The 27,135-nt window shown below is 41.2% G+C and overlaps 1 protein-coding gene and 1 pseudogene across 15 annotated transcripts in view; one reads left to right on the plus strand and one right to left on the minus strand.

Annotated features, from left to right (window-relative positions):
- Positions 1–27,135, plus strand: part of Tenm4 (teneurin transmembrane protein 4) — a 2,842,490-nt gene that overhangs the window by 1,925,327 nt on the left and 890,028 nt on the right. The window lies entirely within an intron of this gene.
- Positions 18,870–21,054, minus strand: LOC107156716 (annotated as a pseudogene).

Raw genomic sequence — 27,135 nt, forward strand, 5'->3', positions numbered from 1 at the left:
ATGGCAATATGTAAATCAATGGATGTGTAACTGATGTGATTCTGCAATCTGTGTATGGGGTGAAGGTGGGAGTTCATAACCCACTTGAATCAAAGTGTGGAATATGATATGTCAAGAAATTTGTAATGTTTTGAACAACCAACAATAAAAAAATTAAAAAAAAAAAACTGTAAAAAAAAAAAGGAAAAGAAATTGAAAGCTTTGCCTAATCAAGTTGCCACATTTAGTCCTGAAAGGAACTGGCATGATGATCTCAGTATTCTGAAGCCAACACTCTAGTTTCTTCTATCTCTGCTCCTCCCCTCATCCTCCTCTTTATTCTGTTGCCCTAACCCTGCATTACATGCATGCTTTCCAGACTCTGCTGTTCTCCTTGACTCTTCTCAGCTTGCCAAAGTCCTACTCATATTTCAAGACCTAATTCAAAACGCTACTACTCTGTTAAACTTCACCCCAGCCATGAACTTGGCAGCTTCCCTGCCACTGAGTTCATACTTGATCATATCTTGCCTAAAATCTTAGAGCTTTCGTTCACATTTGAGTCTTTGCCTCCTAAGTGGTTTTTAGGTGCAAGGTCTTGTCTATTCCCTTTTGCATTCCCTTTAAAGCGGTGCGTTAGAATTTAGTAGAGCTCAAACAGGGCCTTTGAACTGGAAAGATGAAATGAAATTCTCAGTCTGTCACTGTCTATTCATTACCTCTCTGAATTTCAGCTACTTCAAGGGTAAAATGGGGACAGCCATGCATAGCCTATAGGGTTGTCAAGACGGCTAAATGAGACGACATGGGTTAGTGCTTTGCAAAGTGTTGGAACACATTCGACAGTCAATGACCGATAACCTGCAGTGTTAGGATCATAGCCATCTAGTACCCTGGCCTACATAGATGCACACAACATATCACGTGCTCTATATGACCAACACCCTGCAAAACTTAACCATTTTTCTTGGTTCTCTTACTGAACTTGGGTTCTTGGATCCAGAGTCCTGGACCTAGAAGTAATTTAAGCATAGGCAGAGCTTTTATTAGGGACTTCTACTCAAGTCAGAAGGGAGGCAGCACCTGTGGAACAGGAATCCTAGGCTGACTCAAGCAAAGGCCAAGAACATAGCATTCATGGCATCTATAGGGACAGCTGGACTTGATTTTTTTTATGCCATCACATGTTGTCGTGGGACTTTAGCTGCATTTGTGCTCTTCATCATGCTTCTCCTTGTGACACGTGTCTCATGACCATCTTAAGTCTCCATCTAGGGGTGTGCATGTTACTATGCTAAGAAGGTAAAGGTAATTGTGGGTTACTTTGGTGATCATCCTCCACATGCATTTGTCCCTTACCACCTGACCCTTTCCCTTATCACCTGAGAAGTATGCCTGATATTTATTATTTAATAAGTACTTTCTGAACATTACTCTATACCAAGCTTAACCAGGCATGGGGAATTTAGCAATAAATAAAAGTGTCGCCAAACTCTGTTCTTACAGAACACATTCTAGTCAGGAGAGATGTAGTACACAAAGGTATGAGTAAATTGGAGGAAAATAAACCCAAAGAAAAAAATAATAATGTGTATGTGTGGGAAGTCTATACTATTATTTTCAGAATTGTGCAGACTCTGCTTTGTTTGGCTTCTAGCTCGGAGGGCTGGGCTCACTTCCCCAGCCTCCTGTATTGGCATGCTATCTCACTCACATAGCTTTGAAGACAGGTACACTTTTAACTCCCAGTTTTCTACTCTGACTGCTAACCCCATCGTACTGAGGCTGGCTTGATTGTCTTATTTTTCCTGAAAGGTGTTGCTCCCTTAGTCCTAAGGGATCCTTTTTCTCATGACCCTGACTGTGTCAGTTCTAGCACTGCCATTTAAGCACCCAATGCACTTTCTTCCTTCTTTTCCATAAATGCCACCTCCTTAAAGAAGTAGCTCCTGATCACAGCTGTCAAAATGAATCAATTACTCCAGTGACATTTTGTGTTCTATTTTAGCATTTTTTATTCTACTTAACTAGTCACAAGTTAACTAGTTATCCACCAAGATTAATCTTTGCACCTTCAGTGTTTGTTTGCAGCTCATGGTCAACTCTCAGTAAAAGACTGATAAGTGAATGGTCTTCAGTTTTAAGAAAAAAAAAATCACAACACTTCACAAAATAAATCCTCATTAAAATTTTTTTCATAACACATGGGATTTTTTTTTTCACTCTCTATGCTTCATGATTAAAAGAAAATTCATATACACTTTTCCCCTATGTCTCTTCTTGCTATACCATTCTTATTGCATATCTATATATGGATGTAAAAGGGCCGTCACACCCCTCTGTTTGGAAATCAGAGACCCAAAACTTCCAACAGAGAAGTGCTCCTACATCCACAGATAAGAAGAATAAGCCTCTGGAGTTTTGAAGCAGTTGCCTCATAGTTCAAGCTTTAAACTGTAAGGGAAGGAAGCTCATATTTGTGGAAATACTACAGGTACCATTGACTCTGCCGTGGAAATATTTTGCTGCATACTTTCCAGATGTCAGGCCTAGAGCAGGCATTTTCATGTACATGATCTGATTTAATCTTCACCATAATCCTGTGGGGCAGTTTGATGCTATTTTCCAGACAGGAAATAGAAGACGGAAAGTTCATAGGGCAATTAAATGGCTAGACCAGTATTTGAATCCATAGCCAGCTGTCTCAAAGTCTATGTCCTTTCCCTCTAAACATTTTTACTTCTGACATGTCGGGAAATCCCATGTTCTGTACAATACCGCCTTCTCAGATAGCACTGGACAGATGTGGCCACGTTACACACACAGTTAGTTATTCACAGCTGCAGCCGCCCTTACCTACCATACATCAAAAGCAGAGGCCAGTCCCTGAATCACAGGCATCCATTTTTCACTTATAATTGAGAATTACCTTTCATGTTTTTCCGCACCATGGTAAAACTGTTCTATATTTATTTCATTGTTATTATCATTTTCATCATCCTAACGATTATTCAGTATATACCAAGTGTCTCTGATGAAACATGCAGGAGATGAAAAATCTTTGGGTGGGTTGGCGTGTTTCAAATGGTTAGTGTATTATTCATTGGTGTATTAATATTGCATGGACTGTATTTTTATATGCAATTTAAAGAACAGGTAGCATAAAATGGGAATGAGACAATATTATCAGATCAATCAGAAGCTTGAGCTTTCGCTCAGAGCTTTTAAATGATCATTCCGATCTGTTGGGTGAGAGACTGTGTTGTCAGAAATGTGATGCATCGGCACTGGGATATTTTCAGGACGAGAAAAGGCATCTCAGCCTAGTAAGGGTGGGACTATAAAGTAAATGCTTTCTTTGCATTATGCAAAGTCAGGGGAATTGGGTCAGGCCCAGGGTTCTAGCAGGAGGCTGTCTCAGGCCTGGGTACCACAGGAGGGAGGGTGGATATTAAGGTTGCCCTGAGGACTGTACTGTGGCACTCCCAAATCTCTGCTTGGTAGAGAGCTGGAAGCACTCATGCATTTTTATGTAAATTACCCTCTTTGTGGAACTGAAATAAGAATTGTGTGATTATTCTGATCTGGGAGATCTGGAGAGTAAAGCTCAGGCAATCCTTCAACCATGTTCCTGCAATCCCCAGGGAAAGGGCCCCTGTGCTGACCACCACAAGCTCCTGCCCAGGCACTATGTTACTTAAAGTCCCAACACTTCTCAAGGTAAGCATGCTAGGATCATCTTAACTTCTGTAGATGAGGAAAGTAAGGCCAACGGCAGCTGAGGCATATCTTTTGTTCTCATTCTTTCTTCTACCTACTAAAATCCACTTGGGGAAAACTCCACTGTCAGACGCCCCCAGGTGGTTTTTAATCAAAGGACTGACCAACCCTGAGCCTATCTCCAGATGCTGCTGAGGTAGAAGCTCAGGATTCAAAGTCAGAAGTGTTGAGTCCCAGCTGAGAGGCCTCAGACAAGTCATGATCCCTTCTTCTGAGCTAATGATTGGTGTATAAAATGAGAAGACTTGACTTTCAAGAGTCACCAGCTCAGAGGCCTAGGGGAACAGAATGTCGATGAGAATCAGAAGATCAGGATGTATGCTAAATTCATAAGGGATATGAAAATACTTAGGAGTAATGGCAGCCAAACAAAAGCCAGCAGGACAGGAGTACGTCAGCTCTAACTGGAAGGCCACCATGGATCCCTTTAGAATGAGTTTGACATGTGCCATCTGATCACCAACTGAGCTTATTAAAGTTAGTGCAAATCCATCATAGACCTTCAGAAAACCTATCCTGGCTCCCTCTCTTGTGGGTATATCTGAACCTAAAATCTAGCTTAATACTTGTTTTTAAAAGATGAATGTGAACACACTTATTTCAACAGTGGAAAGAGGCTTATAGGTCATTTAATGTAAACTCCCCATTGTATAAGAAACAAGCCTGAGAGCTCAGAAGATGGAAATTGCCCAGCTTGCATCTCCTAGATCTTCCTCATCTGAAACTCCAGGACCCTACTAGAGTCCTCCAGTTGGCCTGGCGTCTGCTGGGTGGGCTATGACAGTAGCTCACCACTTGCTTCCTCTCCCAACTCTGGGTCCATCAGGCCCATGAATGCCGGGACATTTCTGGCACAGGTGCCAAGAAGTAGGAAATGGCTTCCATCTCAGCCCGGTAAATATTCCCAGAGATCTGAAAGAGAGAGAGAGAGAGAGAGAGAGAGAGAGAGAGAGAGGCTGAAACAACCCTCTTGTGTAATTATTGCTGGCTGTAAAATAATTTATCATTTTATCACGATCACTGATGACAGGAAAGAAGGTCTCTTAGGTACTGTACTTCCTGAGACCAGAACCACATATCTGTATCATAGGCAGTGAAGTGATGTCTGCAGCAATCATCCATTATGCCATTGTCCTAACCAACCAGCTCTCAGTATTCATTGGTTCATCCTTTTATTTATTTATTTATATAGTACTGGGAATTGAACCCAGGGATGCTCTACCACTGAACTATGTATCCAGTCCTCTTTATTTTTTATTCTTTTATTTTGAGACAGGGTCTTGATAAGTTGCTTAGGGCTTCATTAAGTTGCTGAGGCTGGCCTTGAACTTACAATCCTGCTGCCTCAGCCCCCTAAACTACTGAGATTACAGGTGTGTACCACTGTACTTGGTTGGTTCATTATTTTATTATCTATTTACTTATTTATGAAATGTTATTTACAAAATGCACTTTCTTCAGGCCAGGCTTCGTGGTAGGCTGTGAAGAATCGAAGTTTAAGAAAAGAGCCCTTGTTAGCATCTAAGGAAACAAACTTCATATTTACTGAGTATCTACCCAATACCTGGTTCAGTATCAACTAATGCTCATTGAATTCTAACGTGGGCGTTCTTAGATATCTTACAGATAGGAATCTGAAGCTCATAAAACCCCTTGCCCAGTATCACCTAGGAAGCAAATGATCTAAGCTAAGTTCACCTGGACCTGTTTTCTGTGTCTCCTATATAATACCACAGATGTGCAAAGAAATCATTACAAAATGGAAATGCTCAACATTTTTTTAATATTTATTTTTTAGTATTAGTTGAGCCCAATACCTTTATTTTATTTATTTATTTTTATGTGGTGCTAAGGATCAAACCCAGGGCCTCGCACGGGCTAGGCGAGCGTTCTAGCACTGAGCCACAACCCCAGTGTTTCAACATTTTAATTACAAGGGAGAACAGGGGTGGGATGATTAAAAGGAGCAATCTGCCTTACCAATTCTTTCTCCCTGGCTTCCCACCTACCTCCCATTCTGGCTACCAATTCCAGGAAGCCAAGAACAGCTAAGGAACACCATGTTAATTGATCAGGGTCTCTTTGCCACTTGGAAAACTGTTTATTTATTTCTCAGACTGTTCCTAATGTGTTGCAAAGACTGTCATTCCATTACCTCACCTCCCATGTAAAGGATGATGAGAAACATAAACAATAACAGCTTCTCGGTATTAAGCAATTTCTTTGTTCCAGGCACTATACTTGCCAAACTTTATCTCTGAACATCACAATAACTTTATGTTTATAGCCCCAATTCAGAGATGAGGAAAACAGCCTTCCTTGGGATCTCCATGGACACCAGGGAGTGAGCCTCCAGGCCTGGATTCCAACCAATCCCGGTGTGTCTGACTCCAGCTGGCACTCACTACTCTCTATGCACTGCCATCTCTTAAGCAATAACCACAGTTGTCATTTATTCAGTGTCAACCTTGGGTCAGATGCTACAGGTGTTTTGTTGTAGTTTTTCCTAATCTTCCCAATCAACCGGAGAAAGAAACATTAAGTTTCTCTACTTAAAAATGAGTCTAATTAAGGCTTAGATTGGTTAAACTACAGAGATAGCAAGCCACACTCCAAAGGAAGATCTGCTCATCTCCAAAGATTCAACAGTTCAAAGTGTAGTCCTGCATCTTGACCTTGACCTGCCCTCCTGTCTTAGAGAACAAAGGCACCCTCCCCAAGCCAGACTCAGGCACCTTCTACTGTGCACTGCCATCCATTCCAGTCCTTCAGCAGACACCAGTTAATCTATTATCTGCTCACATCAGGAGCTTCTCTGTGAATATGCTCAAGTCTATCTAAGCCCTTGCCCTTCTACCCTTCAAGTTAGTAGCCTTCTTCCACCTCTCTTCCAGCTAGAGCTCACTGACACTTCCCTTAGTCTTCTCATTTCACCCCTGATTCCTACATTCCCTGTAATTCAGTTTCTGCTGCTACAGAGTGCAGGGGGTGCTTCCTCAGAAGCCCCCAGGGCCCTACTGCTTATTATCTATGGTGGCCTTTAGCTTCGACTGTGTTGGCTCCACTGTCATTGCCTTGAGCCTTTCCCACCTCCCTCAAATCTTCTCTTTATGGGCTTGCTCATGGGACCTGGTCTTATCCTAGTTTACCTCTAACCCAATCAAAGATTCTTAATCCAGAGGAGAATTTCAATGGCTACAGAGGAAACTCCTATCCAGACCAGAGATCCCTTTCATGGCTTCCCCACAGGTAGTCAACTAGCCCCTTCTAGAACACTTCCTGGACTGGGGAGCCCATTCCCTTGTGTCTGTTGTAACTTACTCATTGTTTCTCAGTAGTTCTCTTTTTTGTATTTTCATTATTTAGTGATTTCTGATTACAAAAAATTATATGCATTCTAATTAAAAATGAATACGTAAAAAAATCTAATATTTATTTCCACCCCACTCCTTTTACAATGCTTTCCATACCCACAAAAATATGCATCTGCACACAGATATGTGCTGGTTGTTTTACCATCAAAATTAAAATATAGACATTTATCTTTGCTTTTCTCATTTAGCAGTACCTTCTTGCAAGAGTGCTCCAAGTTGAAATTTATAAAAAGATATAAAACTAACTCGTATAACATAATAGCTACATGATATTCCATAATATCAATGTACTACTATTTATTCATGACTCCCATGTTAGTGGACATCCAGATTGTTTCCAGGTGTCTTTGGTTGATGTTTTGTGCTATTTGCTGCAATAAACTTTATTATAAATAAATCCTTACATATCATATTTTAAGTGTAGGATGGACCTACATCTGGAGCCAAATGATGTATGTAATATCAATTAAAAAATATTTTCAGGTAACTTTCCAAAACTGTTATTACTTCACACTCCCACCAGGAGTATATTGGACCCTTGCCTATTGCTCTGCATATTTCCAGTAAGTACTTATCAGGGAAGGCATCTTCCATTGGCCATTTATATGGTCTTTTCTATGAATTGCCTGCATATAGCCTCCACCAGTTTTTTTAAAAATCATTATTAATTTGATTGACTTTCTCCTGCCAATTTGTGAAAGCACTTTATATGCAGGCATGTTAACCTTGAACCCTGTAATTTTATTTATACATGTTACAAATACTTTTCAGACTATCATTTGTTTTTGTTGTTCTTGTTCCTATTTTGTTTGGGGGATAGTGGACTTTGTTAATAATATCTCTATATGCACAAATCTTACACATACAAATATATTAATATTTTCCCTTTAGACTTTTGAATCTCTTATATTGCTTCGGAAATTTCCCCTAGCTTATAAGGCTTACGAATATTCTAATTTTCTTCCTTTTTTTCATTTAAATCCTCAATGAGTTTAGAAGTTATTCTTGTATGTTTGTATTTGGTGTGAGGAAGGAGATTTTATGTTCATATTGCTTGCTTGGTTTGAACCTGAAGTCTTCTCCCTATCTTCTTTATCTGTGTGTTGACTCTGCCCACATTGCTACACAGCTCAAGATCAAGGCTTGCGGGGTCTCAGTGTTGGCCCCAGATTTCTCAACCCTCCCTATATAAGCTAAATCCCAAGTCTTTGACTGGATTCCAAAGAATCTCACTGGGGAAGACTTATGATATTTTATTTTTAATTTTTTATTGTTGGTTGTTCAAAACATTACATAGTTCTTGATATATCATATTTCACAGTTTGATTCAAGTGGGTTATGAACTCCCATTTTTACCCCGTATACAGATTGCAGAATCACATTAGTTACACATCCATTGATTTACATGTTGCCATACTAGTGTCTGTTGTATTCTGCTGCCTTTCCTATCCTATTTTATTTTAATTGTGATAGGATTTATTTTTCTATCTCCTGTTCTACATTTTCAGCTCTTTAATGGTGAGATTTCCCTCTGAAGTTTAGCAAACCCAGATAGCACACATTTGTCGGGTTACATTCCCATCACCACACCTCAGATGTCAGTATCCTGGCCCCCTGTGATCACAACAGCCTCCCCTCTGCTGTCTGGAGCCAGTACATGTCGGAAAGTGTTTTGTCCCATTTGTCTGGAGATGGGCACATGGGAAAGTGTCACTCAATTAAGCCCTTTTGGGTTTCCTTGGAGCACTTGCCAAAATCATAATTGTGTATTAATTTGCAATTCAAGTGGGTTTTCATAATTGCTGCTGGGGGGTGGGATCAAGAGCCCATGTGTCACTTGTATCTGAAAGAGAAGGGGATGCTGTTGAGTTGTCTCCAGGAAAGGGTCAAGGTCAGAGCCTCCCAGAAATCCCTCATCTTATCAGCCCAAAGGTCTGATGGCTGTCATGGCCCCTTATTTGGGTTTGCCTTGTATTCCTGCCTGTCAGCTCTAGGAATTAGGATTTTATTTTTATGCTGAAGGAAAAAAAAGAATGTACATATACCAACACAGACAGGATAGAAGCAACAGTTTAATCTGCTTCATCTTTGTCTTCCTCTAATTCAGTTCAGTCAATATTTGGTTGAGTGAGTGTTATGACTTGTGAGTTCTCTGTCCTATTAGCTAATTACCATTTTATCACCTGTAAAATGGGAATGGTGATTCACCAACTCCGTGGTGAATCTGGGCTCTGTTGAAATGAGTCAAATGAAATTCTTCTCACAGTATCTGAGGTAGAGTGCTCAATAAATGATAGTCGCTATCATTATTTTCATTAATTTCATTGTTATTATGATTAGATGGTGTCAGACACTGTGTGAGACTTTGAAATGAAGGGATAAATAACAAAATGTCTAAAAAAGAGAGAAGGAAGACTATCTAAGTGGGAATAGGAATTTTGTGAAGGAAATGAATATGAAATGGGACTTATTAGCAGAACAGTAAAAATGAGGAAGAGGAACAAGTTTTGGATGATTATGCATCTGGCATACATGTCAGGATGATGGACATGGAGACTAGAGGGTAAGAATTGGGAACAAGAGCAAGGAAACCCAGAAACAGGGGAAAACTCCAAGTTCCATGTACTCTCTCAACATGGACTAACCAAGCACCATTTAGGACTTCTCCTGGCTGCTGGTGACACAGAATGTGAGTCAGCAGAGGCCAAGTCTCTGGTGCACCAGAACCATGGACCAAAGTGACAGACCACAGTGAAGGTAGCCTGCTTCCAAGTTCAGAAGAGCCTCCAAATGGCAAGTGCAGGCTGTGGCTCTAGGGAGCTTCTCCCCCACTCCATGCCCATCTCTTTGAGCATCCTAGATCCCTTTCTACAAATGAAGCACTTGGAGGTCCTGGTCCCACAGATACCTCCATGTTCCACTCCTCTATGGTACTCTCTCTGGATGCATTTCACAAGAAGAGCAGGAGAATGACTATCTGTAAGAAGAATCAGTGCTCATTGAATTTGTTCAACAAATACTGGATGCCAAGTATGGTTCTGGAAGTGAGGCAGATGCAGTAAAAAAAAAAAAAAAAGAAAAAAAAAGAAAAAGAAAAGTGTCTGCTCTTTCACAAAGCTCACCCTCTGGGGAGGGGGGCACTATGCAATATTAACAGGTAGTACCCCCTGAGTATTAAGAACAAAAAAATGAAATCAGCAAAGAGGGAATGGTAAGAGACATACCAAACAGAATGGTAGGAAAGGCCAGAATTAAAAACAATATTTAAAGGATAAAGGAGAAGTAAGGAAGAGAGGGAAGAGTCTAGGAGTTCCTATTTTTCTTTTTCTTTTTTTGTTTAATTTAAATTTATTTTAATTCACATGTAAATTATACATAATAATGGAATTCAGTGTGATGTTTGAATACATACATATGATATGCTCTAATCAAATCCAACTCCCCTTTGTCCCCCACCCCACCCCACCCAATCCCTTCCCAACCTCTAGTAATCACTATTCTTCATCTGGGTTAACTTTTCTGGCTGAGAATAAGCCTGTGCCATTCTGCTTATTCATGGCTGGGAGAATCCATGTAATCTGCTTCTCCCCCATGTTGTGGCTCCTCAGCTCTTCAATAGCAACTTCCAACACCTCTGTGTCTTTGTCAGACAATCAAGAAAAAATAATTTATTCCTGCTAATATGGCTCTGGGCCAGAATGTTCTGCAGCTCTTGAAAGATCTCAGCACAGGCCTCTCTCCCCAATGTGTGGTACTTCACAATTTACAAACTCTTATACTTGCCTCCTATCTTTTGACCCCCATGAGAGCCCTCACATGGCATCTGACCCAGCCCCTGCTGTTGCAGATTATAAAGAAACCCCAGAGGAAAAGACATATGCCCAAGAATCTTCCAGTGACTGGTCGGCCGAAGGCCCCAGACCTCCTGCCCCCTGTGCACTGCTCTTTCCCTCACTGTCAATCAATTTCTTGTCAGTCTTAAAAGATGCAGGGAAGAATGGATGGGAAGTGTTTGGCTTTCTCTTTCCAAGGTCATCAAACAGAATCTAAAGAGCCAAATAAACTCATCCCACATTATACAGCTAGGTCTGTCCTGTAGTTCTGTACTTCTGTGCTATTTCTCCATTCACTGGTCTCTCCCTCTCTCTCTCTCTCTCTCTCTCTCTCTCTCTCTCTCAGCTTGGTGTGATAGAAGGAGTACAAGCCAATATGTCAGATTTGAATCCTGACTTTGTCCATTTACTAACTGTTCTGCCTCAGTAGGCCTTGATGTCATACGCTGTAAAATGGCATTACAAGAGGACCTACCTACACTGGTCAGAATAGATTAGACATTGATATGGCAAAAATACCCCCACAGTGACTCATTACAATATATATATTACTTGTTTGTGCTAAGTGTGATGTGAGTGGAATATTCTTCCTCTACCGTGTAGCTACCCACCTAGAGCATATGACCATGGAGGTTGCTATGTCCAGAAAGGAAAGAATTGAAGGGTTACACTGGGGCTTCTATAGCTGAGCCTGGAGGTGGTATAGCTTTGACCCACACCCTGTTCACTGGAATCTATTCAGGAGCCCCCCACCTTGCCTAACTGCAAGGAGGATCAGAACACATCTCTCCTGGACCTGGGAAGAAGCAATGTATGAAGAACGCAGCCGTGTGCTTACCACACTTTGTCACAGAGGAAACATGCCAATTAAACAAGGGCAGGTGGGCAGAGCATCTTACACAGGTATCAATAAGTGGCAGCTGCTCAATAAAACACAGCTGTTCTATCACATCATCACCACCAGCCAAGTCAGTGCTAGGCCAGAGCATGGCTGGGTTGGCAATAAGCCCTCAGAGCCACCTCCCCTCTCTGTGCCTCCATTGCATCATAAGAAGAGAAAGGACTAGAAAAATAGTTGCCAGGCTTCTTTCAGCTCACTAAAGATCTTGTTGCTTAAGTGATTATCCTTAATAGCCAATATTTTTAAATTTTAAAATTTTAAATCCTCATTTTGGTGATGACTCTAGGTTTCCTTTACAGAACTTAAGAGAGTCCCCAAATTGCCTGAAGAAGGCCCCCCAGGAAACCAACAATCCTTCCCCCAGTCCTGCCACGCCATAGCTGGGCAGCCAATGGCCATAGGATGAGCTCCAAGAGTCTCCAATACTAAGAATGCTCGTGGTCCATCATGAGCAGAGAATTTTATTTTTGGAGAGGGGAAGGGTTGAGCATGATAACTCCTTTCTCCCTTCCCCCTCTGTTATCTATTTTGCATATTGGTCTTCTGGGTTGGATGCTGCTTATAGAAATTACTTCTGCTTATAGGAAAAACCTTGAGCAATACTTCTTAGAATCCTGACCTGAACTTCTGTTTTTTAGAACCAGCTCCCTCATGTTGACTTCACACCATGTCTGTGGACTACAGAGGCTTAGTCTGTCTCCACCTCCCTCCTAGGAAACATCCCCAGGCTCCCCTAGCAAAGTGAGGCAATCCCATTTTATTTATTTAGTATTTATTTAACGTTTACATGGATCCTGCCTCTTAGCCCTGCAAGTACTTTGTCAATCTTAGTTTCACTCCCCAGACTCAGATCAAGTTTTCCTTTCTCAGCCACCATGATGTCACAGCATTCTCAGGCTGACAGCCAGTCATGACCTCCTCATGAACACAGCCTCCCTTGCTCAAGACTGGCTTTAGCAGCAAAGACCAGATGGATGTACTCAGCCCCATAGACTGGACATACAGTGCAAGAAAGCTCAAAATCTACACTCCAGTGACTTTACCAGAAAACTTTCTTTCTGATTAATAGTGCAATTTATCATGAACCCTTGCCAATCCGTAGAAGCAGGTAACTTACAATATTAAAAAAATAATAATAATAAATTGACATTTTATGTATTAAGTTCTTACCCAGTGCCAAGTATTGTTCTAAAGTTCCTTATGTGAACTCACTTGTTTAGTCTTCCCAACATTTCTAAAAAGTGGGTACATTTATTACTACCTTATTAAGACAAGAAAAATAGCTCAGAGAGAGACTTTATAATGTGCCCAAAGTCACTTATTTCTAAATGACTGAGATACATAGTCTATTTATGGAATCCCCACTCCTAATATATCATTCATTTCACCCATGGTAGTCTGATTCTTTTTAATGATTGCAGAAAAGTCAACCATAGTTACATGGGAAACTGAGATGGGTATTTAATAGGCACAAGGGCAGCTGAAGGGTAGAAGTGATCCCACCCCTGGCCAAGATCAAGGTTTGGACAGATCCACAATATTTCAATCTCTTTTTTTTATTTCTTTATTTATTTTTTATAACATTCCTTATTAGACATATAGAGCACTATTTTTTCATATCTCTGTACATACAGTATGTCCGTGCCAACTTATGCCAATAACCCCAGCACCACACACACACAAAAAAAGCAAATTTTCAATCTCTTAATACAGGAAGAGTTCAAATAGAAATGTTCTGTAGAGTGACATGGAGGACTCTGCCTCTTTCCTCTTTGGCCCATATACCCTTAATGGCCTGCAGACAGCCACATCATGTCTAAGTCTTCATGACTTTCGGGAAAATTACAGAATGGGCAGACTAGCTCACTAATGCCAGTGATGCCCTTTGAGTGCCTGGTAAGCAAAACAAAAGGCCAGCATCTCCCTCCAGGCTGACTGGCCCTCATCTGCCCACAGACCAAGTAGAGAGAACAATTCAGATGTTCAAAAATGGCCAAGTTAATAAAGAGAACAACTTCTGCTAACATTGGCAGAGCGACTTACTACTCAAAGGACACTTTCAATTTCATTCCATTTAACATCACAATGCTCCTGGGAAGTTATTTTCAGATTTATTTTGCCAATGAGAAAACAGGTTTAAAAATAATTCAGTTTCACAGGTCCAGAATGAGATCCTTGTATGACCAAGTGGCTAAATCCTAAATATTTATACATTCATATATCCAATCCACAAATACCACCTTTGTTCACATTATGTGCCAAACACTGTGGATACAGAGTCAAACTTAACCCTCCCCACAAGGAGCATACACAGAAAATGGTACTCTAGCCCAAAGGTGGAAGTTTCTGAAAATAGATAATAGGGCGCAGTAGAAAGAATCTTGATTTGGCCACTGGAAAGGCCTGAATCCTGTCCTCACTCTTCTTATGAGTCATGAGTCAAGTTGCTTCCTTTCCTGAGTCTCATTTCCTTATCCATTATGGAGCAAATTTGCCTGTGTTTGAATCTGTGCAACCTGCTGCCGCTTCTTCATCTGTAAATATAGATTCTGGTATCAATTATTTTACAGAGTTTTGGTGAGAATTTAGTGAGATTTGGTTCATTAGTGGCTAACATTGATTAAATGAGTTATCAAATTTGTTATTAAATAATTAAATTATTACATGTACAGTGGTTTGGACAGTGCTTGGCACATAGTAATCATAGCATTAATGTCAGCTCTTGTTGTCCTAATATTATCACTTTTATAAAAATTGGAACTTGGGCTGGAAAAATCTCAGTGCTCCCTACACAAATATATTTGTGCTCCCTGCCTCAGACATGGCTTTGAAAGGCAATATTGGCTTCTGAGCCAATGCCTAGTGTAAGGATAAAGGGTCTGAAATGTGTGAGAGCCAAAACAGGCCCCTGAGTTCTCTTCTCCCTTGTCACTTGTTTCCTGTTCATGAGTCTCACTTCTCCAAGGCTGATGTTCTTGAGACACAGGCTGTGCCTTCCATCTTTCATCCCTAAACCAAGTATAAGAGTCAAGAAGCAAAGACACATCCAAGAACTCTGTCCAGTGAACTAACGAATGGATGAACCCACAGGACTGAAGAAGACCGAGTGTCCCAATAAGCTGAACATGCAAGGAGAGATTTCAGTGACATCTATTTTCTCTGTCCTGGTAACATGTTAATGAGCTGGAGAGCTCTGACTAAATTGCGATTTCCCAAAATGAGTTAATTAATAAACTGATTTTGGGATGATTAACAGGGGGGGCACAGTTAACATGATTTTAATGGGAAAGCGTCAGTGAAGCACAAACTCATTAGCGCAAAACTATTTCCTGCCCCAGCAGGCTTGTCACATACTACTTTTTATGAAGGAAGCTGGAAAAGCCACACTGATAAAGATTGGGCTTTGAGCAGCCAGAGTCCCTAAAGGCAGAACATGCTTTCAGAAGCTCCCCAACGGTATATCTGATAGCACCCTTTATATGTGAGTTCTCCGTTGACTTCTCATCAGTTTCTGTAAATTGTCTGATACTAATAAGCATGCTTGATACTTAAGCTTAATTGAGTTCCATGTTACTGTTGTCAAAGAATAGGAACAGAGAGTGTGTATAAACTAGAAACAGGCAGGTCAAGATTTGTCCTATTGGTTCCCAAACATTAAGAAATAGTCATTGTAGTGATAAGTACTATTATAATAAATAATATTTATAATAAACTTTGCAATGGGTAGAATGGAATTATATTATTTCAACTTTGAACACTTTCATTTTCATTAGAACCATTGCTGAAAATGAACTGCTTCCTTTCTCTGAGTACCTGCTCTGGGCGTTACCATGTTAGGCACCTTACCTGTGGATGACCTCATCAATTCCACTTTGAGATTAGGAAACTGAGGTTCCGAGGAATAAAGAAAATTACTATGTATAAAAATAATTCATGAAATTCAAGTTGCACATATTGTATTACTACAGTCTTCTGGGTATCCTTAAGAGATGGATCAGGAAGGTGTTATTACCTCCATTTTTCTGGTGAGGATGTGTAAGCCTGAGGATGCCATGATGTTTCCAGTATCCAAGAGTCAACCAGTTAGTGGGGTGGTCATATGAATAATGATGAGGAGGATGATAATAAAGTGGGAATCTTGGCCAGTCTTCATAAACTAAATCTTGTATTTTTGTTATTATACTCTACTTGCTGATATGCACACTCTGCAAATTAAATGTACAAAGCAAGAGGATGCTACTATCCCTTTTTGAGGGAATAAGATCATGATGACTAGAGAGTAATTTAAGATTCTGTGTTAAAATTGAGTATAATAAAAATCTGTGCATCAGACAGAAGATCAGTTTATCATTTAAAAAAGCTATTTATGCTCTATGAAGGTACCAAGGCAATAGACTTCTGAGTTGATTTGGAGCTGTTAATGATGATATAATAGAGTGATGCCTGACTTGGATGCTTGGGATCTGGCGGTTGTAACAGGGGAGAAGCAAATTTCTGTGGAGTGGGACCCAAGTGGAATCTGAAGACCTCTTAGCAGATGACTGGCTTTTCTTTAAAGAAGATCTGTGTTGTATCTAGAATGCTAAGACTAGAAGAGACCTTCAAGACTCTCCAGAACAAATTCCCTAACATTTGTATCAAAGAAAAGAAAAACTGTTACCTAGAAAGGTAGGTTACCATATTCCTGGCTGCACCAGGACTTAATTGCTGGCCCTGCAATAGAACTGAGGGACCTGGGCATCTCTTCTAGTCTCAGCATGAATGGATCCTTTCAACAAAGTATAAAAGAAATGAGGAAAAATACCTCTCGTTTAACCCTCACTGTGAGCTGAGCACTTCTTGGTACTTTTTAATTAATTAAATTATTTCAATACTGAGTAGATGGTATCTTCCATATTTTGCATGTAATAAGAGCCCAAGTAGTCATATGTGCACTGGGCTTCATGGCCTGTTTTTACACATGCTAATTCTTTTATTTTTCTGACCTCAGTTTCCTCACCTGAAAATGGGTTGATTATACAATCCTCACAGAAGGTACCTAATGTAGTTGCTAGCACAGGGTAGGTCATCACTGAGAGATGGGCAGTTTTTAATTACCAGTGCTGAGTTTCATGGTGCCTTAAAAACTAATGTAATATCATAATTTCATTTTATACATAATGAAGGAATTCAAATCATTAGTTATTAGAAGCTACAGCAGGAATTCAAATCTTGACCTGCCTGTTTCTAAAATCTGTAACTTCCATAATATCACATGCCATCAGAAGTTCTGAGTTCTATATGGTAAACTGCATCTGTACCACCAGAAATTAACTTTCTAGTTCCAGAGGAGGGTTGTGTGCAGGTCTTTTGCTCTTAAGTGAAGGGCTCTGTACCAAGAACACAGCTTTGCCAATGCCTCTTGCCCTCCCAAGGCACTTAGAAGAGGAGAAAGAGAAACCTTAGCTGGAAAAGGGTGTCACAAGTCCCCTTCCCACCCCTCAAGGGAAGTACTGCTCACTCTTCCAAGAGAAAAGTGGCTGTATAAACATCATGACAGTCTGCAGATCCATCTTGTCAGGAAGGAAATGTCATTTATGAAACCCAATTCCACTGTGACTGCTGGAACTCAGATCTGGTGCATATCTTGTGGCTCAGGCTGCCTAGGAAAGGTGTCCATACATCCTGTCTACTCATGGGTACTCTGGGTATGCTTTCATTTTTAGTAAATGTGTTACACATTAGGACTGAATGGTGCAGGTATCAATAAAACCATCAATGCTATTAAAATATGAAGCAACAGGCAATGTATCACATTTCAAAACGAAATTTGCCTAAATTCAAAGGCTACAATATAACCAATCACATCAGCATCGAATCTTAGGTGTGTAGGCTCCAACTGTTAACCACACAAATGAAGCATCATTGCAAACTGTTGTTTGTTTAGGGATGGGGAGACAGGCAGAAAAGGGAGCTCATCCAGGGAATCCAACCAGGACATAACCCTGCATAGTTTGGGAAGGCACAGCAATAAACCAACTGAGGCCACTGTGCTCAAGGTGGCTTAGAGAACGTGTTGCACAGCTGCAGATAATGCTAGTTAAAGGGGGAGAGTAACAAGGACCAGAAAAGAGGCATAGGTTTAGTGTCTATGCATGCAGAAGAACATGGTCAACCATATATTGCTATTATATACAGATAGCAGTACAGGAAGGAACAAGATACCATTTTGTTGGATGTTTATCATGGACCAAGCTCCAAACTGAGAAATTTATGTATGCTTCTCTTATTTTATCCTAACCATATCTGGTAAAGTAACTATTAATATCAGCCCTACCTTACAAAACCAAAGACTGAGGCTCAGAGTAGTTAAGTAACTCACCCATGTTTTTAGAGTCAAACCATTAGTTCTAACATAGATTCCTAAGAGCCCAAATTTACTATATATTAATAGTGATATGTGACCAAGAGATCATCTCTAGGTCCTTTGTCCTGTAACATCAATAAGTAATTGGATCAAAATCCCATTCTAAGTTCTATGGAAAGCCCAACATTCTCAGCAAGATTTTGAAAATTCAATTGTCTCTAGTCCTACTTTTGTCCCTCAAGAAGTTCTTCCAGGAGCCACCTTGCACCTGGATTATTGCTATCTGTGGAAATGCTTGTTTCTGGGTCTCTCAACAAGCACAAACCAATTTCCAGAATCATCTTGGGCCCGTTGTGGCCTGTGGTAGGTAGAAGGAAATGCACCTGCCAAAATAAAAGTTCCCTTCAAGTTCTGTATAATTCTGTGATCCAGTGAGGTAATTGTGTAACTATTCATAGAGGCAATTTCAACATTCCATCTAGAAAAGGGAAACCTAAATGTGTGAACAGCATCAGAAGGCAGCCATTCAACCCTTCCTTTGGTAGTTGGAAGATTGGATGAAAGCTGCACTTCACCTTTTCCACCAAATCCCTTCGATGGCCAAAACTGATCTCTCTAGAGGTCTAGAGGATTAGCTGAAGGCAGTGGCTGCAAGCGTAGTTTTTTTTATTTTTATTTTTTTGTGCTTTAATGTTCTATAGTCAAATGAAAATATACTTCAACCAACACTGAGGCCATCGCCTCACCAGCACAAAGATTGTGTCTTCCCCTCCGTTTCCTTATTTGGTCCTTTTGCAAGTTACTAGAATTAAAAAAAAAAAACACTATAAATTCTATGTGTCTGGTTTATTAAAACTGAGCAAAAAGTATCTCAGTAATTGTTACCTAAAAACAAAACATCTCAGAAAAAATACAACATAGGTTTAACTTCTGCAGTATTCTTTCTCATATAAGAGAAACACTAGTAAAATAGGCTTCTTAAAAATAATATGCTTCTTAAAAATTAAATAGTGAACCAACCAAATTATATACATGGTTACAATAGAAGTGAATGAGAAAAACATCCCGTTCTTAGTCTCCCAGGTAGGGAGTGGGACAAGTGGCGACCTGGATCACATGCTTCTGATGCTTCCATGGGGCCGAAGGGTGATTTAGAAGGACAAGCAAATGCAGAGCAGGTACCCAGGAAAGGTTAGCACTATGGTCTTTCCGAGGAGGAGTAGGGACTGTTTTATTGCTTGCTGGTTCACAGCTTCTCCTGGCCTCACACCCTTGCTCTCCTCCACGGGAGGAGGCACAGGGGGAGCTAAACCCAGAGAAGTCAGACATGGACTCTGTGGCCTCAAAGTCCGAGAGTGTTGGTCCTCATCTTTTAGGTCTTAAACAGACCCTGGTGGTCTGACAACATGGCAGAACCCTCCACACTCCCCTGTAGATGTCCATATTTTCCAAAGGACCTGAGGGAAAGCACGGGGCTGCAGTGTCTATGTCTGGTGCCACTTGGCAGCCCTGGGACTGGAGGGGTTGCTGTTAGCAGTCAGGACTTTGTGTTTCTGCTTGGCCCCTGTCTTTACACCCAAAGTCTGAGGAGCTCTTCTCTTTGCTGGATTTTCCTTTTGATTTCCCCAAGTTCCCTGAAGATGTCGTCGGCCCCCTATGGGGGTCCACATCTTCCTTCATCTCCTCCTTCACTTCCTCTTCATGGACCACTTTTCCTTCTCAGACTTCCTGAATGATCTCTTCTGGAAGGACAAAGTTCCTCTCTGGATTCAGGAATGGAATAATCTCAGATTCATGCAGTGCCTTCATGTCATACATGGTGCTCTGATGGTCCCAGATGACCTTTGTTGGGGCTTACCTCCCAATATTCTGGCTGAACTTGTCAGGGATACAAATCATGAGGAAGCATTGGTTTACCTGCACGGGCTTGTGACCCAGCATGGTGTGGAAGAGGCACACCTCCGCCTCAGGGCTCCACACCACCTGTGTCCTCCACCAAGCTGGTGGCCACCTCCCCAGGCTCCTTTTCACCAGGGGCACCCCCACTGACCACCTCGGACCACCACCCCACTTCCCTGTGGCCACCCGGAGCCAGTACCCAGTGCAAGCAGGCACAGCCTGAAAGCTAAAATCTTGGTTGAGATTTTCTTTATTAACCTTAGAACATGGTGCGAATTTTAACAACAAAGAATGTTTTTATATAAAAATAGCACTTTAATTACTTACCAGTTAACTTATTTATATTTTCCCAAGTAGGGATTGGGGAGTAAGAGGGATGAATGCCAGGAAGTATGTTTAGAGCTTGACAAATGCTGTTTCATATAATTTTCACACACACACACACACACACACACAGAGAGAGAGAGAGAGAGAGAGAGAGAACAGGAGTGTGAATGCAGGAGAATGGTATAATAATCCCTATGCATTTTGATTGGTGAGAATAAGGTGTGCCACCCTAGGAAGGGGAGAAGAAGGATTCTAAGTCCAGATTGTTTCACCCCAAAGTCTGCTCTCCTGAATAGGATGGCCCCTCTGCTGACTTTATATGGTTTGTTTAGCATCATCTATTTGCATGCCCTTATTGAAAGAAATGTCTATATCCGGTTTAATAAAGTCACAGTGAGGATTGTACTTAGGAAAACGATGGCCTGAGAGCTCCGCTTGCTGTCACAGCTCAGGACCCCACAGCATCTACAAGATCCTGACATCAGATAAGAGGCCTCTCAAATCAGTCCCCAGAGTTACTCTATCAGGAGCCCCCATGCACCTGGACTAACACAGCCTATAGAAACACCCGTCTCTACTTCCGATGCTAACCGCCAGCTCAATTACCCAAGGCATCTCGGGGACAATTAGCCTGAGCTGTGGTGCAGTAAAATGCACCTGATAAAATAAAAAGGATTTACACAAAACACCCCCACTCAGATAGTATGAATCTCAGCAAGTTGTCTTAAATCCACATGTGAAAATAGCTCAGGCAGTCTGGCTAAGACTCAAAATGAAGCAATCCCTCTGTGTTACAAGATAGATCTCTTTCTTCCCATGCCTGATCTCATCCCTTTCTGGACATATGAGGATCACTTTTCAAACTAATGAGAAATCTTCAAAACTAAAAAAGGATAGAGTTTCAGAGAAGTACTGGTTTCAAGGTTGAAGCCAGTAGCAGTATGTTGGGGAATTTCCAGTAAATCCCAATGGCACCCTACCCCTCATCACACATCCTTTGGTGTGGGAACATCAGAGTCAGACAGGATTGGGTTCAAAATCCAGCTTAGCCATTTTTGCACTGTGTGGTCTCTATGAATTATTAAACATCAGTATAATAATTTTCCTCTCCTTATATGAAGGACAATGCTTTCCCAAACAAGATGAGTGAGAGGATGGGCATAAAGCTCCTGGCCCAAGTTCAAGTTCCAATTCACATCTTCTTTTCTCACACCTCCATGCCTTTGCACAGACTGCTTGCCTACGATTCCTTTCCTCACTTTATACCTAGGAAAGCCTCCTTGATTTTCAGAAGTGACTTATTCAAGGAAGCCTCTTAAGGCTCTCCCTGCCACCCTTAGTTACAGAAATTATATTCCACACTATTCTATGCTCTATAGACATTAGCCCCTACTGGGCACAGGTGGTGAGTCAGGAATCTGTAGGCAGCAGGACCAGCAGGTTCACTAGCTCATCCTGAGTCATGTGGCCTGGTGAAACAGAGCGAATTCATGGCACAATGGCTGGCAGGAAAGATGCTGACTGGTGCAATGCCTGTGCCATTAAGCTGTAGATCCATTAACACTACAAGTAGAGATTGGTACCAACAATGGGTAGGCCCTGTGGAAGATGTGAAAATGGAGCATTCAAAAAAAAAATCTCAGCTCCAAAAGAATCCATCACCTAACAGTAGAAATACATGCACAAAGTAACTAGAAAATTCAGGTAGAAAGCTAACCACACCCTAAGTGCAGCCCACGTAAAATATGGTAGAACTTGAGAGAGAAAAGGAAATGAACATGCATTCAGCATTCAGTTTGTCCCAGACACTGTATAAGGTAGGTTTATAAATGCCAACCAGCTTGAGAGGAAAATGTCATTGTCCCCATTTTCAGATGACGAATCTGAGACTGAAAGTGAGTTAAGCTACATACCCGAGGATGTAAGACAAGAAAGTGGTGGAATTAAGATAAAAACCCATGGTGACTTCATGCTGTTCCCTTTTACTCCCCAAACTACAATATTCGTGTACTCATGATAACCTGGGAGCAATCTCTGCAAATCTAAATGACATTATTTCCTTGATATTTGAAAGGACAGCAATCCTTTCATCCCCAGCATTTAGACGCAGCATGCAACAGCCTGTCATTAATGTGCTGATACCCTGCATTAGGGCTCCAGGTCAATACCAGCTCATTTTGTCATAATAAATGAATGTTCAAGTCAATGTGGCCAAAACTCCCATTGCCTGGCTCTCAGTGCCTGCATTAAGGCAGAGCTGATCACTTCCTCTAAGGCTGAACGCAACCCCCCAGTGCATGTATGTAACTGTTAGATAGTTAATTGCCTTCCACTTCCAAAGAGCCAGGCCTTCAGAGATCACCACCCACTCCCCTTGCAACAATTCTTCAGTATTTCATCTTTCTTGACAGCCAGCCAATCCATCACAAGGCCTCTTTCATAATTTGTATTGATTTGCATTTATCCTCAGTAGAACCCATTTGCAGACCATCACTCGAATTCTTGGTCATTTTTAATGACCAGGAAAACTGTCGTTTGGAGTTGACACAACTTCAAAGCACCCATGTGAAACTCAAAAGAGTGTTCATCTCACTCACCTTGAAGGATTCAGGAGCAGTCCAGTATCAGTGGTTTTAACTAATTCAGCCACAAAGGCAATTGGAACTTGTCTCTCACTCTGCAAGTCTGAGCCACTTGACCTGTGGTACTAGATCCAGGGCAGTCCTACAGAGATGAAAAGCACCGGTCACCTACTGGCAGGCTGAGGCCTCATCTGGCTCACAGAGAGGATGAGATTGGACCATGTGGTATTTTTAATTAGAACTAGTTGGCAAGATTAAAAATTTTGTAAAATGTCACACACAAATCAGATTTTCCACTTTCCTTGGGACCAAAATGCCTGTCAGAAACAGACCCACATGTCCACCTGATGATTATCAGCTGAGGATGGGTCCCCCTACTTCCAAGTGTATTTTATCCACATTTTAACACTTCCATAATAAGTACCATGTGACATTTGAACGTATGGCCTCTAATTTAACTATAAAAGATTGATGTTCAAGCCTTGATTCCCCTGGCAACAAGCTGTGTGGATTTGGGCAAGACACTTACACTCCGAGCTTCTGTTTATCATTTGTAAAAATTAGGAAGTGATTCTATTTATGCTTCTATAACTTGGGCAAGACACTCTGCTAGATACAAAGAATACAAAGATAAATTAGATATACTAATTTCTTATAATTTAGGGAAAATGCACATAACTAATATATTTCAAAATCACGTCAGCGTCCAAGCATACAGGAAGGTGCAGAGTTCCAGGGTCCCATAGGGAAACAAGGGGAGACTGCCTAATAAGTGATGTCTGAACAAGGACCACAAGCAGGAGAATGCGTGTGCCAGGCATGTCCAGAGAGCCAGCCAAGGTCCAGGCCTGACTTGATTCTAGAGGATAATAGCCGGAATATCTGAAAACCTTTAAGCAATTAGTCTAAAGATCTTAGGATTTAGTCTCTAGGAAATAGGGAGCAACTGAAGACTTTAGAGAAGATGTAAGAGAGAAAACAAAAGGAATGTATTAAGAAAGTCAATGTGGAGAACATGGGGAACAAGAACTCTTCCTGTCTGCATGAACTTCTTGGGTTTGGTCCAAGAAAGTTATCTGAGTGAAGAGTTATAAGTCACACTCAGAATGAAAACCTCCAGCTACCTGTTATTTCCAGCCTGTTGCAGATTTGATAGAAAGCAGGTGGAGGGATTATGGGAAAAGATCTTCAAGGGCAGAGAGGCATTTGAGTTAAAACAATCTTCAGAGATCCAGAACATGGTCTCTTGTGTGCCAACTGGTCATAAAACACCAGGATCATAGAAGTGGCAGCTGTCATTCAATTCATAAAAGACCAGGTATCGAATTTCTAGCATCGATCTTATTTTTTCTTTTCTTCCCTAGAAGTGTAGAGGACACATTGGTGAACAGGAAAATTAAAAATAGGACTTACATTACAAACCTGAGTAGGCATGTTTGACATGACCCTTAGCAAGTAAACAAATAAGAAAAGATAAAACCAATGAAGCAAGATGTAAAGAAAATGAAATCGGGTACTATTATAGAGAATGGCTAGGGAAGACAGCATTTGAGAAGTTGCTGAAAGGAAGCCTTTTAAAGGTGGGGGGTCAATGTGAATTCAGATCTGAAAGATGGGATAACTCAGTTTTGGAAAGAACAATGAGGATCCTGCAATCTACTAGACCTGACCAAGGACACTGGGAAGAAAAGAGTCCAGAACAATAGAGCTGCTGTTTTTAATCTCTGTGACTTCCAATACAAAAGGACACAGAACAGTGCCACAGGGAAGAATTTCATAGCCATGCACATAGACCTGAAGAGGGAGAGGAGATCTCCTCTACTGATTCTCCAAGGTATTCATGAAAACTTCTGTGCCCTGTATAATGAAAGAATGATGGACAAAATATACACCGGGAATACTTTTATTATAATCCTCTTCCCCCTTTTTCGCATCTCTCTCTTCTGAGTCATGTTTATAATGAGTCCATCCATATGTGAACTGGATGGAGGTCTTGGAAAAACTCAGGGCACATCTTAGGATAAAAATAGGACTGTCCCCAGTTAACTGTTTAGGGACAAAACAGGCAAAAAACACACAAGAAGCCCAAATGAGAAACCCATCCTTGGTTGTCAGAGAGCTCATGTGCATCATCATCACTTCATCATCATCACCTTCCTTGCTCATGGCAGATATTCATAATAGATCATGGCTTTCTTTCCTGTTGGGATCAAATGTGATTTCAGAATCTTTCCCAACTCATGTTTCCAAGCAGTCACTTTACATCTACCAGATTTGAAACAGGAGAAGAAATCTATTTGTTAGCCCACAACTCCAGCAATGCATGGGAGAAAAGCAAGACATTTTGATGTGACTCGGTGGAAATGCAAAAATCCTGTCTACCAAGTATGCCTGCAGAGATTTCCCTGTTCTCCATCCCATTTCACATGTACATGCATATAAGCGAGGACACAGACATATTAGCCAGCCAAAACTCTGCATACAGTAGACTCTGCCATTTAATAGTTGTGAAACCATGTTATCCATTCTCACCAGGCCTCATCTGTAAAATGGGCAAAACAAATTATGCCTACACCATAGGCCTGCTAAAATGATTAAATAAGTTAATATATAAGTATTTAAAACTCACATCTAGTACACAGTAAGAACTTAATAAATGTAGGAGTATGGAAAGGGATTAAGACCAAATGGAAATTGGAAATGTCTGAGACTGAAAAACAATTAGTTATGTTCATATATGAATACACAAACAATATAATTCCACATCATGTACAACCAGAAGAATGGAAGTTGTACCCCATGTATGTATAATACGAAAAAAAAAAATACATCCTACTGTCATATATAACTAAAAAGAAAGAATTAAAAAAAAAGAAGAAAACAACAACCAGAGAGAAGTTTGTCTTCAAGCAGTAAGAACCTGTGGAGACAACCAGGAAGAAAAAGATAGGGCCATGCCCAGGAGGGGATATCATGAGGGGTGACATGAACTTGAACTCCAGGGTCCTCTCCAGCTGAGAGATCATGAGCAAGTCACTTGTCTCCCAGAGACTTGGCTTACTCATTTGTGATACAGATGTGAATATTAACATCCATCTCTGATGTGAAAGCCAAACGTTAGCACCCACCCTGGCTCAGGAGGGTACACTTCAGGAAATGTGACTGACTGCCCAGCAGCAGAGGGCCTCTGGGCCAGGGAAGAGGGAAGGCTGGGAGAGGGGAGGAGATGGAGGAGGAGAGGAGTGTTTCTGTGCCTGGAAGGAGACTGCAGGAGTCAGCTGCAGTAGCAGCCCCAGTGTCAGAGAAGGATGGAGTTAAAGCCAGACCTGACAGAGCCATATACATGCTGCTGAGTCCCAGGGCATGGAGTAGGATCCTTAACCCTTGTGGCCAAGGGCAGAGGGGGGGGGAAGGCAATGCTCCTGTAGGTTAGAAGGCCATGGAGGCAGGGGAAGGAGAGACTTAGAGAACAGTTGTACTCCAACACAAGAGAGCCGAAGTTCCTAGATTCTTTGAAGCTGTTTCTTTCTTTCCTTTTCTTTCTTTCTTTTTAATCTTGTGTTTTCTCAAGAACTGAAAGGGAGGTCAGGGGAGTAGGGCCCTGGAGTAGCTTCGACTTTGCTGGTTTTATAAACTGGGGTTTCATGGGGTTTTATTAAAGGTAAAGTTAAGCTACTTTTTAAAAAAAGGTTTCAGAACTACTAGTTGGTAGCCTGGAAACCATGCATTTTAGAATCACCATATCTTGGAATTAAGCACCCATTTCAAGAATCATCTAGTCTACCTTCCCCAAACAGGAAAACACTCTGCTGCCACCTTCTAGGGAATCATCTGTCTCCCTCCTAGTTGTTTGCTGAGGGATATCACTGTCCTGGAGCAGGGGGGCATGTCTAGTTGTTAAAAAATCCACCGAGTCCTCCTGAGGTGAAGCCAGATGCTGTCCAACTTCTCTCCATGGCTCTCCTATTCTACTCTCAGGACTTGGCTCCTGTTGGCCCCACTAGTAGACTACCCATCACATGTTCCAAAGAACATATCCATTTATATCACTTCACCTCTAAAAGCACTTCTGTCGCCCCAGTGTGAATTTACTGAGTGTAGCAACCATGCTGTA

The sequence above is a fragment of the Marmota marmota genome, unplaced genomic scaffold, assembly GCF_001458135.2.
Source record: "Marmota marmota marmota unplaced genomic scaffold, marMar, whole genome shotgun sequence".
Classification (NCBI taxonomy): Eukaryota; Metazoa; Chordata; class Mammalia; order Rodentia; family Sciuridae; genus Marmota; species Marmota marmota.